At 43.1% G+C, this 14,882-nt stretch overlaps 1 long non-coding RNA gene across 1 annotated transcript; it reads right to left on the bottom strand.

Moving 5' to 3' along the window:
* Positions 1-990: 990 nt before the first annotated feature.
* On the bottom strand, positions 991-11,925 carry LOC117502542. Its single transcript, XR_004558345.1, has 3 exons — positions 11,915-11,925; positions 9,652-9,655; positions 991-1,084 (listed from the first exon to the last, which is right to left on the bottom strand). It is a non-coding gene; the product is annotated as an uncharacterized LOC117502542 (long non-coding RNA).
* Positions 11,926-14,882: the final 2,957 nt, after the last annotated feature.

Raw genomic sequence — 14,882 nt, 5'->3', positions numbered from 1 at the left:
TCTGTGGGAACTATGTGTCTCTGATCTCTTGGAACTGCTGGCAGATGGTTAGGAAGTGCAGCTCGGTCTCCACCTCGTGTTGTGAGCAGTGGGTACACAGTCTGTCTTCTCTGGGGAGCCAGGTCAGTCTGTGGTGGCCTTTCTCCAAGGCCAGGCTGTGCTCACTGAGTCTGTACATGGTCATGGATTTCCTGAGCTTTGGATTGGTCACAGTGTCCAGGTATTCTGCCATGGAGTACTGCTTGTGTAGGGTCAAATAGCATTCCAGTTTATGCTGGTTTTTGTTGATTTTTTATAATGTGTCACAGAGTTTTCTTTTTGTTGTCTTATAATTTGGTTTACTCTGCAAGGGTTTATGTTTGTTGGCTCTACTTGTGTTTGTGGAGAGAGTCCCAGAACCAGCTACCCGAGGGGGCATCTCTCTGCAGTCTCTCAGTGGATCAGGGCTTTGTTATGGAGCATACTGGGGTCAATATTTTTAAAGTGGCCATAAAATTTAATTGCTCTCTTTTGAACTTTAATAATTAGTGGGTATTATCCTATTTCTGCTCTGCATGCATTGTTTGGAGTTTTCCATTGGACATGGAGAATCGATTTGCAGAATTCTGCATGCAGAGTCTCAATTTGGTGTTTGTCCCATTTTACAAAATCTTGGTTGGTGAATGAGCCCCAGACCTCGCAACCATAAAGACAAATGGGTTCTATGATGGAATCCGACATTTTGATCCAGATTTGATTTGGGATGTCTACTTTGATGTTCTTTTTGATGGCATGAAAAGCCATTCTTGCCTTGTCTCTCAGATCATTTACAGCTTTGTTGAAATCGCCTGTGCTGGTGTTTATTTCGAGGTAGGTGTAGTTTTTTTGTGTGTTCTAGGGCCATCTTTTCCAGGAAGAAATTATATTTGTGTGACTGAAGGCTGGATCCTTTTCGGAATATCATATTTAATATTTGTCTTGGTTAGATTCACTGTCAAGGCCCAGGTTTTGGAGAAATTGTGTAGAAGGTCAAGTTCTTGTTGTAGCCTTTCTTTGGTTGGAGACAGTAATACCAGGTCATCTGTGAAAAACAGGCATTTGATTTCTGTGTCCACTGCAGGGTGTCCTCCATGTGGAGCAGGTCCTCTGAGTGCCACAGAGTGCCCTCCAGATTGAACAGGTCCTCTGGGTGCAGCAGGGTGTGCTCTGCTCTGTGTGATGCAGGGCCTCTGGTTGTTGGCCTAGATGGAGAACTCATCTGTTGGTTTCTCCTGTAGGATGTGCTTCGTGTGCGCTTGAGTGCAATGTCCTTCAGGGTCTTTGTAAAGATTGGGACTGCTGCCTTGAGGACATGCATATATAGGCTGTGAAGGTCTAGGGTGGGGTGCAGTGCCCTATAAACATTTGGCTTCAATGCACACACTCTGGTGATGCATTTATCCTTTGGATGAGAGCGGTGTGGAAGTCCGATCTGGGTAGCAGGTCCTGATTGACATCACCACCTCTTCTCCCTGCCTTCTCAGGTCATTTGTGCCAGTGTGTATAATAATATGGATGGGGGACCCTAGGTGGATTGTCAGTAGATCTATGGCATGTCTTGTATTGCGGCACTTGAGTTTTTCAACTCTGTGGTTAGGGAAAAGTTTTTTCTCTTCCACATGTATCTCCCATTTGAGTCCATGAGGAGACCAATTTATAGGCTTTATGTTGGGTTTATTTCTATACATGTGGTAGTAGTAGTTGTTGGAGGAGTGGTCTCTTGTGTTTGTGCTTCTTGGCTTAGCACCTCCACTGATTGGCTGGGATTGTGGTTGAGTCTCTGGTCTGTTCTTCAGAAGTTCTTCCTTGTGTTTCTTTGTAGCTTTGTTTGTGCTTTTTGTGGGTACCTTAAGACCCCCTGACACTTGCATGACTTTGATCCACGCATTTGCACGCACTCTGCCGTGCATGAGAGTAAACTCATCTCAAACTCTTTGTAAACCATTGTAAACTGTGCGCAGCTTCATGCAAGTGCACAAAGAAAAATTTGAAATGCTCAAAATTTCCATCACGCATTAATTATGTGAACTTCTTGTGAACATTATGCAAACAAGTCAAAAACACTTCAGGTGAGTGTGAGTGACTGCATCAGCACACCACATCAGAGCGCAGCTCATCTGAAAGATTACAATGAGATGTTAAATCCATCATAACCATACTTTTACAGCTGCTAATAAGAAGGGATGGACATGCAACAGTTTTCATTTGTGAAATTTCATACTGTCTTCTTAAGTTAACTATTTTGACAGTTCTTTTAGTCAGACAGGAAAGATTGTTTTACCTGCTTTACATGTTTCGGCTACTTCCTGTAGCCTTCCTCAGAAACGTCACAAGATGGGGAAGTGACGTGTCTTATAGGCTGCTACTTCTTGATTTGGCCAGACAGCAGGGGGAACTTACGCCCCCTACTGTCTGACGTCTGACAATGAAATTGTTGTGGGCTGGGGTGTTTGGCTGGCTTGGGTTTTGTTTTCTGTTTCTCCCACCAGGTGGTATGCATTCAGGACTGAGTGGCTGAGCATTAGGACCTCACCCTGAACACCTGAGGCTTGTTTTCACATGCAGGTCATCAGGACTCACAGCTGTGGTGTATTTTGTCTTAATCAGAGATTGCTGCATTTAAACCTTGAATGCACAGTGTGTGATTGCCAGAGACTCGACCTTGTGAGCAGACGTGTGAGATCGACGTCAGGAGAACAATCTCACCATCACGGACGCAGAGACCGCTCCAGGTTTGACGCCACAGTCTGTGAAGGAGGATTGGGTGAGGTCTCACGCTCTTCAGCACACTTCCTGAGGTAATTTGGTTTTGGTGACTTTTATGAAGTAATGACAGTGGATTTGGTGTCCCTCACACCTTGTGTTAGTGAGCTGTCACGTTATGCTAATTGTCTAATCAGCTTCTGCTGCAGTGGAGATTTGAACTGAGTTGTTCCGTGCCTGCAGGGTGAGAAGCTGATGTATAGATTTAAGCCAGGAAGTGTTTGCTGATTGCGTGCACCTTTGAGTTGTGTCTCTCTGTGTGGAGTTGGACTCACCTCCATGTTTTCTTTCTTCACAGACTTGGTTTGTCGCGGCCACCTGGGGGGTGTCGGCGGGGTCCCTGGGTCCGAACTGCTGTGGCTCCGGACCGTTTGCGCTGTTGAGAGCGCGCCGTGTTTCCACCTCACCAGACCGCGGACTTTTTAGTTGTTTAGCACGTCACTCACTGTTATGTTTATTAAATTCTGTTATCCTTTGAACCGTGCTCTGCTTATTTTATGCTGGGTCCTTTCAAACGCTGGGTCGGTGCTCCGACCGCGTCCGAAACATAACAGAAATAGCTTTTTTGGGTTTAAAACTACACCACAACACAGACGGCAGTATCAAACTTAAAATACACAGGAAACCCACACACACGGAACAATATTTGCTCTGGACATCAGAACACCCCACAGAACACAAGCTGTCAGTAGTCAGAACACTGTACAACCAGGCCACTATAGTCACAGATACACAGGACAGGGAAGAGGAGGAGACACACATACAAAATGCACTCACAAACTGCCAGTATCCACAATGGGCAATAGAAAAAGGTAAAAAAAAAAAAACAGGTACAAAACACAGAAAAACACGTACAAAAGAAGAAAAAGAACACTCTCAACAAAAACAAACCGGCCATAGTCACACTGCCATATATCAGGGGGGGTCACTGAACGCATCCAACGAGTCATGAAAAAATACAATATCAATACACCAGTCAAACCACATACCAAACTCAGACAGCTTTTATAGTTAGGCCCAAGGACAAAATAAAACCAGAACACAAATGCGATGTAATATATGAAATACCATGCTTATCATGCAACAACACATACATTGGGGAGACAGGGAGACAATTTGGAACAAGGAAAAATGAACATCAAAAAGAATGTGAAAAAGAGACAGCCAGTAGACAAACAAGAGCAATAAAAGAACAAGCCGAGCAGGAAAATCTCAAATCAGCCATATCCGACCATTGCAAGAGGAAAAATCACATCAAAGCAACAAATACCACCGCAGGATCAGAGAGGCCATCGAGATCCGCAAGCGAGGTCCAAGAAGCATGAATCGGGATGAGGGGGCCTACACCCTATCACATACATGGGATGCTGTCCTGGAGAAGACGTCAGACAGTAGGGGGCGTAAGTTCCCCCTGCTGTCTGGCCAAATCAAGAAGTAGCAGCTTATAAGACACGTTACTTCCCCATCTTGTGATGCTTCTGAGGAAGGCTACAGGAAGTAGCCAAAACATGTAAAGCAGGTAAAACAATCTTTCCTGTCTGACTAAAAGAACTGTCGAAATATGCAACAGTTTTACCAAGCTATTACAATATAAACATTACAAATAATTTCCTTTTTAGACGTCTTCAAATACGTTCTCCACCTCCCTGTTCACCTCACGAACAGGGAGGAAATATGAGACATGCTTTCATTAAACAACACACACTGCTCAGATCCAGCTCCAACAGTGTTGAAACTGGGAAAGTCTTTCTGCTAAATGACATACAATGGAAATGTGACTTCATATGCCCATCACAGCCAAAATACTCGTACAGAAGGACGGAGGCAGACATGTCTGTGCCATATCTACTGTGGAGACCCTGAGTGATAAAAAAAAAAGTCAACATCCAAAAGGATTTACAATGCTATTGCAGAGTAAATTAAATAAAATCAAAGGAGGCACACCCCTGAAGTACTGCTGGACAATGCTACATTTTGGGAAAAAAGGTTGTTCTAGTGATTACTGTGTGCAGATAGTGGAGCTAACATAGTTTTGTCCAGGGAGTCAGGATCCAAAGGATAGGTGTACTCTGCAATGATGGAAAACTAAGAACTTGGTTTATTGTGAGGTTCTGCAAAATTAGCCAGTGAAGTATTTATTGGCAAACTATGAATTATTTATTTATTTTTCACCTGGTCAAAGCTCTGCTAGTGTACATATATGAATCATCTTACAACCCCAATTCTAATGAAGTTGGGACATTGACAATGATTTGCAAATCCTCCTCAACCTATACTCAACTGAATACACCACAAAGACAAGCTTTTGAATGCTCAAACTGATGAACTTTATTGTTTTGTGCAAATATTTGCTCATTTTGAAATGGCTGCCTGCAACACTTTTCAAAAAAGCTGGGACAGTGGTATGTTTACCACTGTGTTACATCACCTTTCCTTGTAACAACACTCAAAAAGGGTTTGGGAATTGAGGACAGTAATTGTTGAAGCTTTGTAGGTGGAATTAATTCCCATTCGTGCTTGATGTATGACTTGGCCTCTACTGGTGGTTGGCTCTCACTGCGGTATTGTATCACTTCCTGTTCCGGAGCACTGTGGTGTTTTTCTGTTTCTGTTAGCTGTTTAATCTGCGCAGTTAGATTGATCTAGTTACCTAGATAATGATTTGTTTCACAGTGTAATCTTCACGTGCCATAACTAAAGCACTCCCTCTGCTGAATCACCTCTAAATTATTTACACATTATTCACTTTGTGTGTTTTTAGGAATCCGCTAGCTTAGCGCAGCTACTAGCTCTTAGCCGGTTTAGCATGGCGGCTTCTCCTGTCTCTCCCGCACTTTTCTGCTCTGGGTGTGAAATGTTTAGTTATTCCTCAGCCTCCTTTAGCAGTAATGGTACTTGTAATAAGTGTAGCTTATTCGTAGCTTTGGAGGCCAGGCTGGGCGAATTGGAGACTCGGCTCCGCACCGTGGAAAATTCTACAGCTAGCCAGGCCCCTGTAGTCGGTGCGGACCAAGGTAGCTTAGCCGCCGTTAGTTTCCCTCTGGCAGATCCCGAGCAGCTGGGAAAGCAGGCCGACTGGGTGACTGTGAGGAGGAAGCGTAGCCCTAAACAGAAGCCCCGTGTACACCGCCAACCCGTTCACATTTCTAACCGTTTTTCGCCACTCGGCGACACACCCGCCGAGGATCAAACTCTGGTTATTGGTGACTCTGTTTTGAGAAATGTGAAGTTAGCGACACCAGCAACCATAGTCAATTGTCTTCCGGGGGCCAGAGCAGGCGACATTGAAGGAAATTTGAAACTGCTGGCTAAGGCTAAGCGTAAATTTGGTAAGATTGTAATTCACGTCGGCAGTAATGACACCCGGTTACGCCAATCGGAGGTCACTAAAATTAACATTGAATCGGTGTGTAACTTTGCAAAAACAATGTTGGACTCTCTAGTTTTCTCTGGGCCCCTCCCCAATCGGACTGGGAGTGACATGTTTAGCCGCATGTTCTCCCTGAATTGCTGGCTGTCTGAGTGGTGTCCAAAAAATGAGGTGGGCTTCATAGATAATTGGCAAAGCTTCTGGGGAAAACCTGGTCTTGTTAGGAGAGACGGCATCCATCCCACTTTGGATGGAGCAGCTCTCATTTCTAGAAATCTGGCCAATTTTCTTAAATCCTCCAAACCGTGACTATCCAGGGTTGGGACCAGGAAGCAGAGTTGTAGTCTTACACACCTCTCTGCAGCTTCTCTCCCCCTGCCATCCCCTCATTACCCCATCCCCGTAGAGATGGTGCCTGCTCCCAGACCACCAATAACCAGCAAAAATCTATTTAAGCATAAAAATTCAAAAAGAAAAAATAATATAGCACCTTCAACTGCACCACAGACTAAAACAGTTAAATGTGGTCTATTAAACATTAGGTCTCTCTCTTCTAAGTCCCTGTTAGTAAATGATATAATAATTGATCAACATATTGATTTATTCTGCCTTACAGAAACCTGGTTACAGCAGGATGAATATGTTAGTTTAAATGAGTCAACACCCCCGAGTCACACTAACTGCCAGAACGCTCGTAGCACGGGCCGAGGCGGAGGATTAGCAGCAATCTTCCATTCCAGCTTATTGATTAATCAAAAACCGAGACAGAGCTTTAATTCATTTGAAAGCTTGACTCTTAGTCTTGTCCATCCAAATTGGAAGTCCCAAAAACCAGTTTTATTTGTTGTTATCTATCGTCCTCCTGGTCGTTACTGTGAGTTTCTCTGTGAATTTTCAGAACTTTTGTCTGACTTAGTGCTTAGCTCAGATAAGATAATTATAGTGGGCGATTTTAACATCCACACAGATGCTGAGAATGACAGCCTCAACACTGCATTTAATCTATTATTAGACTCAAATGGCTTTGCTCAAAATGTAAATGAGTCCACCCACCACTTTAATCATATCTTAGATCTTGTTCTGACTTATGGTATGGAAATTGAAGACTTAACAGTATTCCCTGAAAACTCCCTTCTGTCTGATCATTTCTTAATAACATTTACATTTACTCTGATGGACTACCCAGCAGTGGGGAATAAGTTTCATTACACTAGAAGTCTTTCAGAAAGCGCTGTAACTAGGTTTAAGGATATGATTCCTTCTTTATGTTCGCTAATGCCATATACCAACACAGTGCAGAGTAGCTACCTAAACTCTGTAAGTGAGATAGAGTATCTCGTCAATAGTTTTACATCCTCATTGAAGACAACTTTGGATGCTGTAGCTCCTCTGAAAAAGAGAGCTTTAAATCAGAAGTGCCTGACTCCGTGGTATAACTCACAAACTCGCAGCTTAAAGAAGATAACCCGTAAGTTGGAGAGGAAATGGCGTCTCACTAATTTAGAAGATCTTCACTTAGCCTGGAAAAAGAGTCTGTTGCTCTATAAAAAAGCCCTCCATAAAGCTAGGACATCTTACTACTCATCACTAATTGAAGAAAATAAGAACAACCCCAGGTTTCTTTTCAGCACTGTAGCCAGGCTGACAAAGAGTCAGAGCTCTATTGAGCCGAGTATTCCTTTAACTTTAACTAGTAATGAATTCATGACTTTCTTTGCTAATAAAATTTTAACTATTAGAGAAAAAATTACTCATAACCATCCTAAAGACGTATCGTTATCTTTGGCTGCTTTCAGTGATGCCGGTATTTGGTTAGACTCTTTCTCTCAGATTGTTCTGTCTGAGTTATTTTCATTAGTTACTTCATTCAAACCATCAACATGTCTATTAGACCCCATTCCTACCAGGCTGCTCAAGGAAGCCCTACCATTATTTAATGCTTCGATCTTAAATATGATCAATCTATCTTTATTAGTTGGCTATGTACCACAGGCTTTTAAGGTGGCAGTAATTAAACCATTACTTAAAAAGCCATCACTTGACCCAGCTATCTTAGCTAATTATAGGCCAATCTCCAACCTTCCTTTTCTCTCAAAAATTCTTGAAAGGGTAGTTGTAAAACAGCTAACTGATCATCTGCAGAGGAATGGTCTATTTGAAAAGTTTCAGTCAGGTTTTAGAATTCATCATAGTACAGAAACAGCATTAGTGAAGGTTACAAATGATCTTCTTATGGCCTCGGACAGTGGACTCATCTCTGTGCTTGTTCTGTTAGACCTCAGTGCTGCTTTTGATACTGTTGACCATAAAATTTTATTACAGAGATTAGAGCATGCCATAGGTATTAAAGGCACTGCGCTGCGGTGGTTTGAATCATATTTATCTAACAGATTACAATTTGTTCATGTAAATGGGGAATCTTCTTCACAGACTAAGGTTAATTATGGAGTTCCACAAGGTTCTGTGCTAGGATCAATTTTATTCACTTTATACATGCTTCCCTTAGGCAGTATTATTAGACGGCATTGCTTAAATTTTCATTGTTACGCAGATGATACCCAGCTTTATCTATCCATGAAGCCAGAGGACACACACCAATTAGCTAAACTGCAGGATTGTCTTACAGACATAAGGACATGGATGACCTCTAATTTCCTGCTTTTAAACTCAGATAAAACTGAAGTTATTGTACTTGGCCCCACAAATCTTAGAAACATGGTGTCTAACCAGATCCTTACTCTGGATGGCATTACCCTGACCTCTAGTAATACTGTGAGAAATCTTGGAGTCATTTTTGATCAGGATATGTCATTCAAAGCGCATATTAAACAAATATGTAAGACTGCTTTTTTGCATTTACGCAATATCTCTAAAATTAGAAAGGTCTTGTCTCAGAGTGATGCTGAAAAACTAAATCATGCGTTTATTTCCTCTAGGCTGGACTATTGTAATTCATTATTATCAGGTTGTCCTAAAAGTTCCCTGAAAAGCCTTCAGTTAATTCAAAATGCTGCAGCTAGAGTACTGACGGGGACTAGAAGGAGAGAGCATATCTCACCCATATTGGCCTCTCTTCATTGGCTTCCTGTTAATTCTAGAATAGAATTTAAAATTATTCTTCTTACTTATAAGGTTTTGAATAATCAGGTCCCATCTTATCTTAGGGACCTCATAGTACCATATCACCCCAATAGAGTGCTTCGCTCTCAGACTGCAGGCTTACTTGTAGTTCCTAGGGTTTGTAAGAGTAGAATGGGAGGCAGAGCCTTCAGCTTTCAGGCTCCTCTCCTGTGGAACCAGCTCCCAATTCAGATCAGGGAGACAGACACCCTCTCTACTTTTAAGATTAGGCTTAAAACTTTCCTTTTTGCTAAAGCTTATAGTTAGGGCTGGATCGGGTGACCCTGAACCATCCCTTAGTTATGCTGCTATAGACTTAGACTGCTGGGGGGTTCCCATGATGCACTGAGTGTTTCTTTCTCTTTTTGCTCTGTATGCACCACTCTGCATTTAATCATTAGTGATTGATCTCTGCTCCCCTCCACAGCATGTCTTTTTCCTGGTTCTCTCCCTCAGCCCCAGCCAGTCCCAGCAGAAGACTGCCCCTCCCTGAGCCTGGTTCTGCTGGAGGTTTCTTCCTGTTAAAAGGGAGTTTTTCCTTCCCACTGTCGCCAAGTGCTTGCTCACAGGGGGTCGTTTTGACCATTGGGGTTTTTACGTAATTATTGTATGGCCTTGCCTTACAATATAAAGCGCCTTGGGGCAACTGTTTGTTGTGATTTGGCGCTATATAAATAAAATTGATTGATTGATTGATTGACTTCAGTTGTTCAACAGTCCAGGGTCGTTGTCGTATTTTGCGCTTACACTTCATGATGCGCCACTCATTTTCAATGGGTGACAGGTCTGAACTGCAGGCAGGCCAGTCTAGTACCCACACTCTTTTACTATGAAGCCACGCTGTTGTAACACGTGCAGAATGTGGCTTGGCATTGTGTTGCAGAAATAAGCAGGGACGTCCCTGAAAAAGACGTTGCTTGGATGGCCGTATGTGTTGCTCCAAAAACTGGATGTACCTTTCAAGAATTGTTGGTGCCATCACAGATGTGTAAGTTGCCCATGCCATGGGCACTAACACACCCCCATACCATCATAGATGCTGGCGCTTGAACTTTGTGCTGGTAGCAATCTGGTTGGTCGTTTTCCTCTTTTGTCTGGAGGACACAACGTCTATGATTTCCAAAAACAACTTGAAATGTGGACTCATCAGACCACAGCACACTTTTCCATTTTTCGTCTGTCCATTTCAAATGAGTTTGGGCCCAGAGAAGGCGGCGCGTTTCTAGATGTTGTTGATATATGGCTTTCCCTTTGCATGGTAGAGTTTTAACTTGCACTTGTAGATGTAGCGATGAACTGTGTTAACTGACAGTGGTTTTCTGAAGTGTTTCTGAGCCCATGCATTAAGATCCTTTACACCAGTGATTCTCAACCGGGGTGCCGCGGCACCCTAGGGTGCCGTGATCGATCGTCAGGGGTGCCGTGGTCAATTATCAAATATCACCATTATCGGGTGTATGTGCTGTAATAGTGTGGCAGATTGTGTAATGCTCTTTTATTCCAGTAGATGGCAGCAAAGCGCGCAGTAGCGCTGAGCCGTGTGCCGACAAGGAGGCGTGATCGCCATTTTAATTCCGGGCAAGTTAGTGATTTGTGTGCATAGAAGTTCACTTAGTCTCGTCAAGAAACACGTGGAATATGCCGGAAAGCTGCGCATGTTGGCAAAGTCACAAACGGAGGAACAAGGGAGACAATATTTCCTTCCATAAGTAAGTGGGTTTGGTTCTTCTTGTCACTTTGTCCGTGATATTTGGATGATAAACAGCTGTATGTCTCCTGCCGTACCTGTGTCGTCCGATGACACGGATCATTAATTTCACTTATGTCTAGTTGATATTTTCCACTGCTAGACCAATGTCTAGTTAAAATTCTTGTCGTTAGTGACTAAAAATTGTTCGACAAGACTGGGGAGTTTTTTTTTTGTTTTTTTTTGCACCTTAAAATAATGAGATTAATGACCCGCGCTGTGCTGCCACACACACAGAGATGTGCGCACACACACACCGCTGACTTCATGAATGAAACTCGGTCAATAAAGGATAATTGTGTAAAAATATAATATGTATATAAATGTATTGTAATGGTTTTAGGAGCCACGCTGCGTTGAACAGCAGCTGCAGCTCAGCCGAGCAGCGTAGCTTATCAGCGCAGATCCGTGTAACTTTCAACACTAATATTTGTGAATGTGTGTGTGTCAGAGTAAGTTTAATACTTTCCTGACATAATTTAATGTAATTTAATTTTACTGGCTCGATATCCAGGACAAAATGGCATTTTAACACGTATTTTGGGAGCATTTTTCTGAGTGTGTTCAGTCGCGAATCTCCATTGAAAATGGAGTACTTCGTCCAGGTACTTCGTCAATATTTTGCCCGGTTAGGAGTCGTCATGTCGCTGTCCATGAAGGGACATTTTTGTTTAGTGTGCAGCATTGGAACTGCGCTCTCTAGTTCTTATATACAGCTCCATGACTATAGTATACTATGTTACGTCATATCTGTACCGCACATGTTACTAACGCACCGTGTAGAGACACGAGTTAGTGGTGCGTGACACATGACACATGACAGTGGTGTGCCGCAGGATTTTGTAAATATAAAAAGGGTGCCGCGGCTCAAAAAAGGTTGAAAATCACTGCTTTACACAATGATGTCAGTTTTTAATGCAGCGCCGCCTGAAAGATCGAAGGTCACAGGCATTCAATGTTGGTTTATGGCCTTGCTGCTTACATGTAGAAAGTTCTCCAGATTCTCTGAATCTTCTTATTATATTATGGACTGTAGATGATGGAATCTTTAAATTCCTTGCAACTGAATGTTGAGAAACATTGTTCTTAAACTGTTGGAGTATTTTTTCATGTAGTTGTTCACAAAGTGGTGATCCTCACCCCATCTTTGCTTGTGAATGGCTGAGCCTTTTGGGGATGCTCCAATCATGACACTCACATGTTTCCAATTAGGTGTTCTTTGAGCATTCATCAACTTTCCCAGTCTTTTGTTGCCCCGTCCCAACTTTTTTGAAATGTTTTGCAGGCATCCATTTCAAAATGAACAAATATTTGCACAGAAACAAAAAATTCTATCAGTTTTAACATTAAATATCTTGTCTTTGTGGTGTATTCAATTGAATATAGGTCGAAGAGGATTTGCAAATCACTGTATTCTGTTATTATTTACATTTTACACATCATCCCAACTTCACTGGAATTGGGGTTGTATGATCGTCAAATACATTTTCACTGCACTGCATGGTGTGTCGAAGATTATCACCAGTTTCAACTTGACCATTGATTAGTTTCATTAACATAAATAGGCCAAAAAGAAAGACTTGTCTATGGTTTTGCTGGGTTGTTTGTAAATTAGAGAGAGAGAGAGAGAGAGAGAGAGAGAGAGAGAGAGAGAGAGAGAGAGAGAGAGAGAGAGAGAGAGAGAGAGAGAGAGAGAGAGAGAGATTATTTTATTGCGTCTACTGTGCATATGGAAAGTACTCACAGCGCTTCACTTCTTCCACATTCTGTTATGTTACAGCCTAATTCCAAAATGGGGTAAATTCATTTTTTCCTCAAAATTCTACTCACAACACCCCGTAATGACAACATTAATTTTTTTTTTTCAAATTTCTTAAATATAACAACTAAGAAATCAAACATGCACCTAACTATTCACACCTTTTGCTCAATAATTTGTGGTGCACCTTTGGCCAGTTTTGCCCATTCCTCTTTGCAGCACCTCCCCAGCTCCATCAAATTGGATGGGGAGTGTCGGTGCACAACCATTTTCAGATCTCTCCAGAGATGTTCAATCAGATTCAGGTCTGGGCTCTGGCTGGGCCACTCAAGGACATTCACAGAGTTGTCTTGAAGCCACTCCTTTGATATCCTGGTTGTGTCCTTAGAGTCATTGTCCTGCTGAAAGATGAACCTTCACCCCAGTCTGAGGTCAAGAGCACTCTGGAGCAGGTTCTCATCCAGGATGTCTCTGTACATTGCTGCATTAATCTTTCCCTCCATCCTGATAAGTCTCCCAGTTCCTGCCCCCACAGCATGATGCTGCCACCACCATGCTTCACTGTAGGGTTGGTGCCTGGTTTCCTCCAAATATGACACCTGGCATTCATGCCACAGAGTTCAATGTTTGTCTCATCAGACCAGAGAATTTTATTTCTTACTGTCTGAGAGTCCTTCAGGTGCCATTTGGCAAAGTCCAGGCAGGCTGCTATGTGCCTTTTACTAAAGAGTAACTTCTGTCTCGTCACTCTACCATACAGGCCTGATTGGTGGATTGCTACAGAGACGGTTGTCCTTCTGGAAGGTTCTCTTCTCTCCACAGAGGAATGCTTGAGCTCTGATCGAGTGACCATTGGGTTCTCAGTCACCTCCATGACTAAGGTCTTTCTCCCCCAATTACTCAGTTTAGACGGGCAGCTAGCTCAACAATGAGTCCTGGTAGATCTGAACTTCTTCAATTTACAGATGATGGAGACCACTGTGCTCACTGAAACCTTAAAAGCAGCAGAAATGTGTTATGTGGGCCACTGAAGAGGAGGTACTGCTGGCCCACCACCACCAGAGGGCGCCCTGCATGGAGTGCGGGCTCCAAGCACGAGAGGGCGCCAGACCCAGAAGAAGTGACAGCTGTCACTCATCGCACCAGCTGTCACTCATCATCATCACCATAAAGGCCGGACTGCAACTCCACCTCCTCGCCGAGAAATCGACTACCATTGAAAAGGTAATTTCTCTGCTGACTGACACTTTGTGTGTAATAACCTGAACTTCTGTTGCAGCCGTTTTCCTGGAGTGTTCCTTGTCTGTGGAATTGGCGTTTGGTGTGACAGCGACGGCTTCGCCTCACATCCCAACCCAGATAAGTGGTTAAACCAGGAGCTGTACGAGTGTGTGATTGGAGGTGGAGGTGCTCCCTCCTAACTGTGTATGGACTGTGGATTACTGAGTGTGCGGACTCACACTCATACATCTTATCTCTGCTTTCTGCCAGCAGTACCAGGGTCGACAGCCGAAGACAGAGGCCACCTGGGGACTCGGGACTTAGCGGCTCCGGTGTTCTTCAGACCGTTGGTGGTGGAAGCCGTGTGGGACGCGGCTTCTCTCTCGTCGGGGGTCTTCTATCTTCGAGCCTGCCCACACGTCACCTGGTGTTTATTGACTGTGCAAATTTCTGTAAATTTAGTTGTGTATTATCACAACATTAAATTGTTACTTTTTGGCTTACTCATTGTCCATTCATTTGCGCCCCCTGTTGTGGGTCCATGCTACGACACCTTCCCAACAGAAATGTTTCTGTCCCCTTCCCCAGATTTGCACCTCGAGACAATCCTGTCTCAGGGGTCAACAGAAAATTCCTTTGACTTCATGCTTGGTTTGTGCTCTGACATGCACTGTCAACTGTGGGACCTTATATGTAGACAGGTGTGTGTCTTTCCAAATCATGTCCAATCAAGTGAATTTACCCCAGCTGGACTCCAATTAAGCTTTAGAAACATCTCAAGGATGATCAGTGGAAACAAGATGTACCTGAGCTCAACTTTTGAGGTTCACGGCAAAGGCTGTAAATTGTTAGTTTTAATACATTTACAAAAATCTAAAAAAAAA

The sequence above is a fragment of the Thalassophryne amazonica genome, chromosome 2, assembly GCF_902500255.1.
Source record: "Thalassophryne amazonica chromosome 2, fThaAma1.1, whole genome shotgun sequence".
NCBI classification, from domain to species: domain Eukaryota; kingdom Metazoa; phylum Chordata; class Actinopteri; order Batrachoidiformes; family Batrachoididae; genus Thalassophryne; species Thalassophryne amazonica.
Note: the sequence above shows the minus strand (reverse complement) of the source record. Positions and strands in the feature narration are given on the sequence as shown.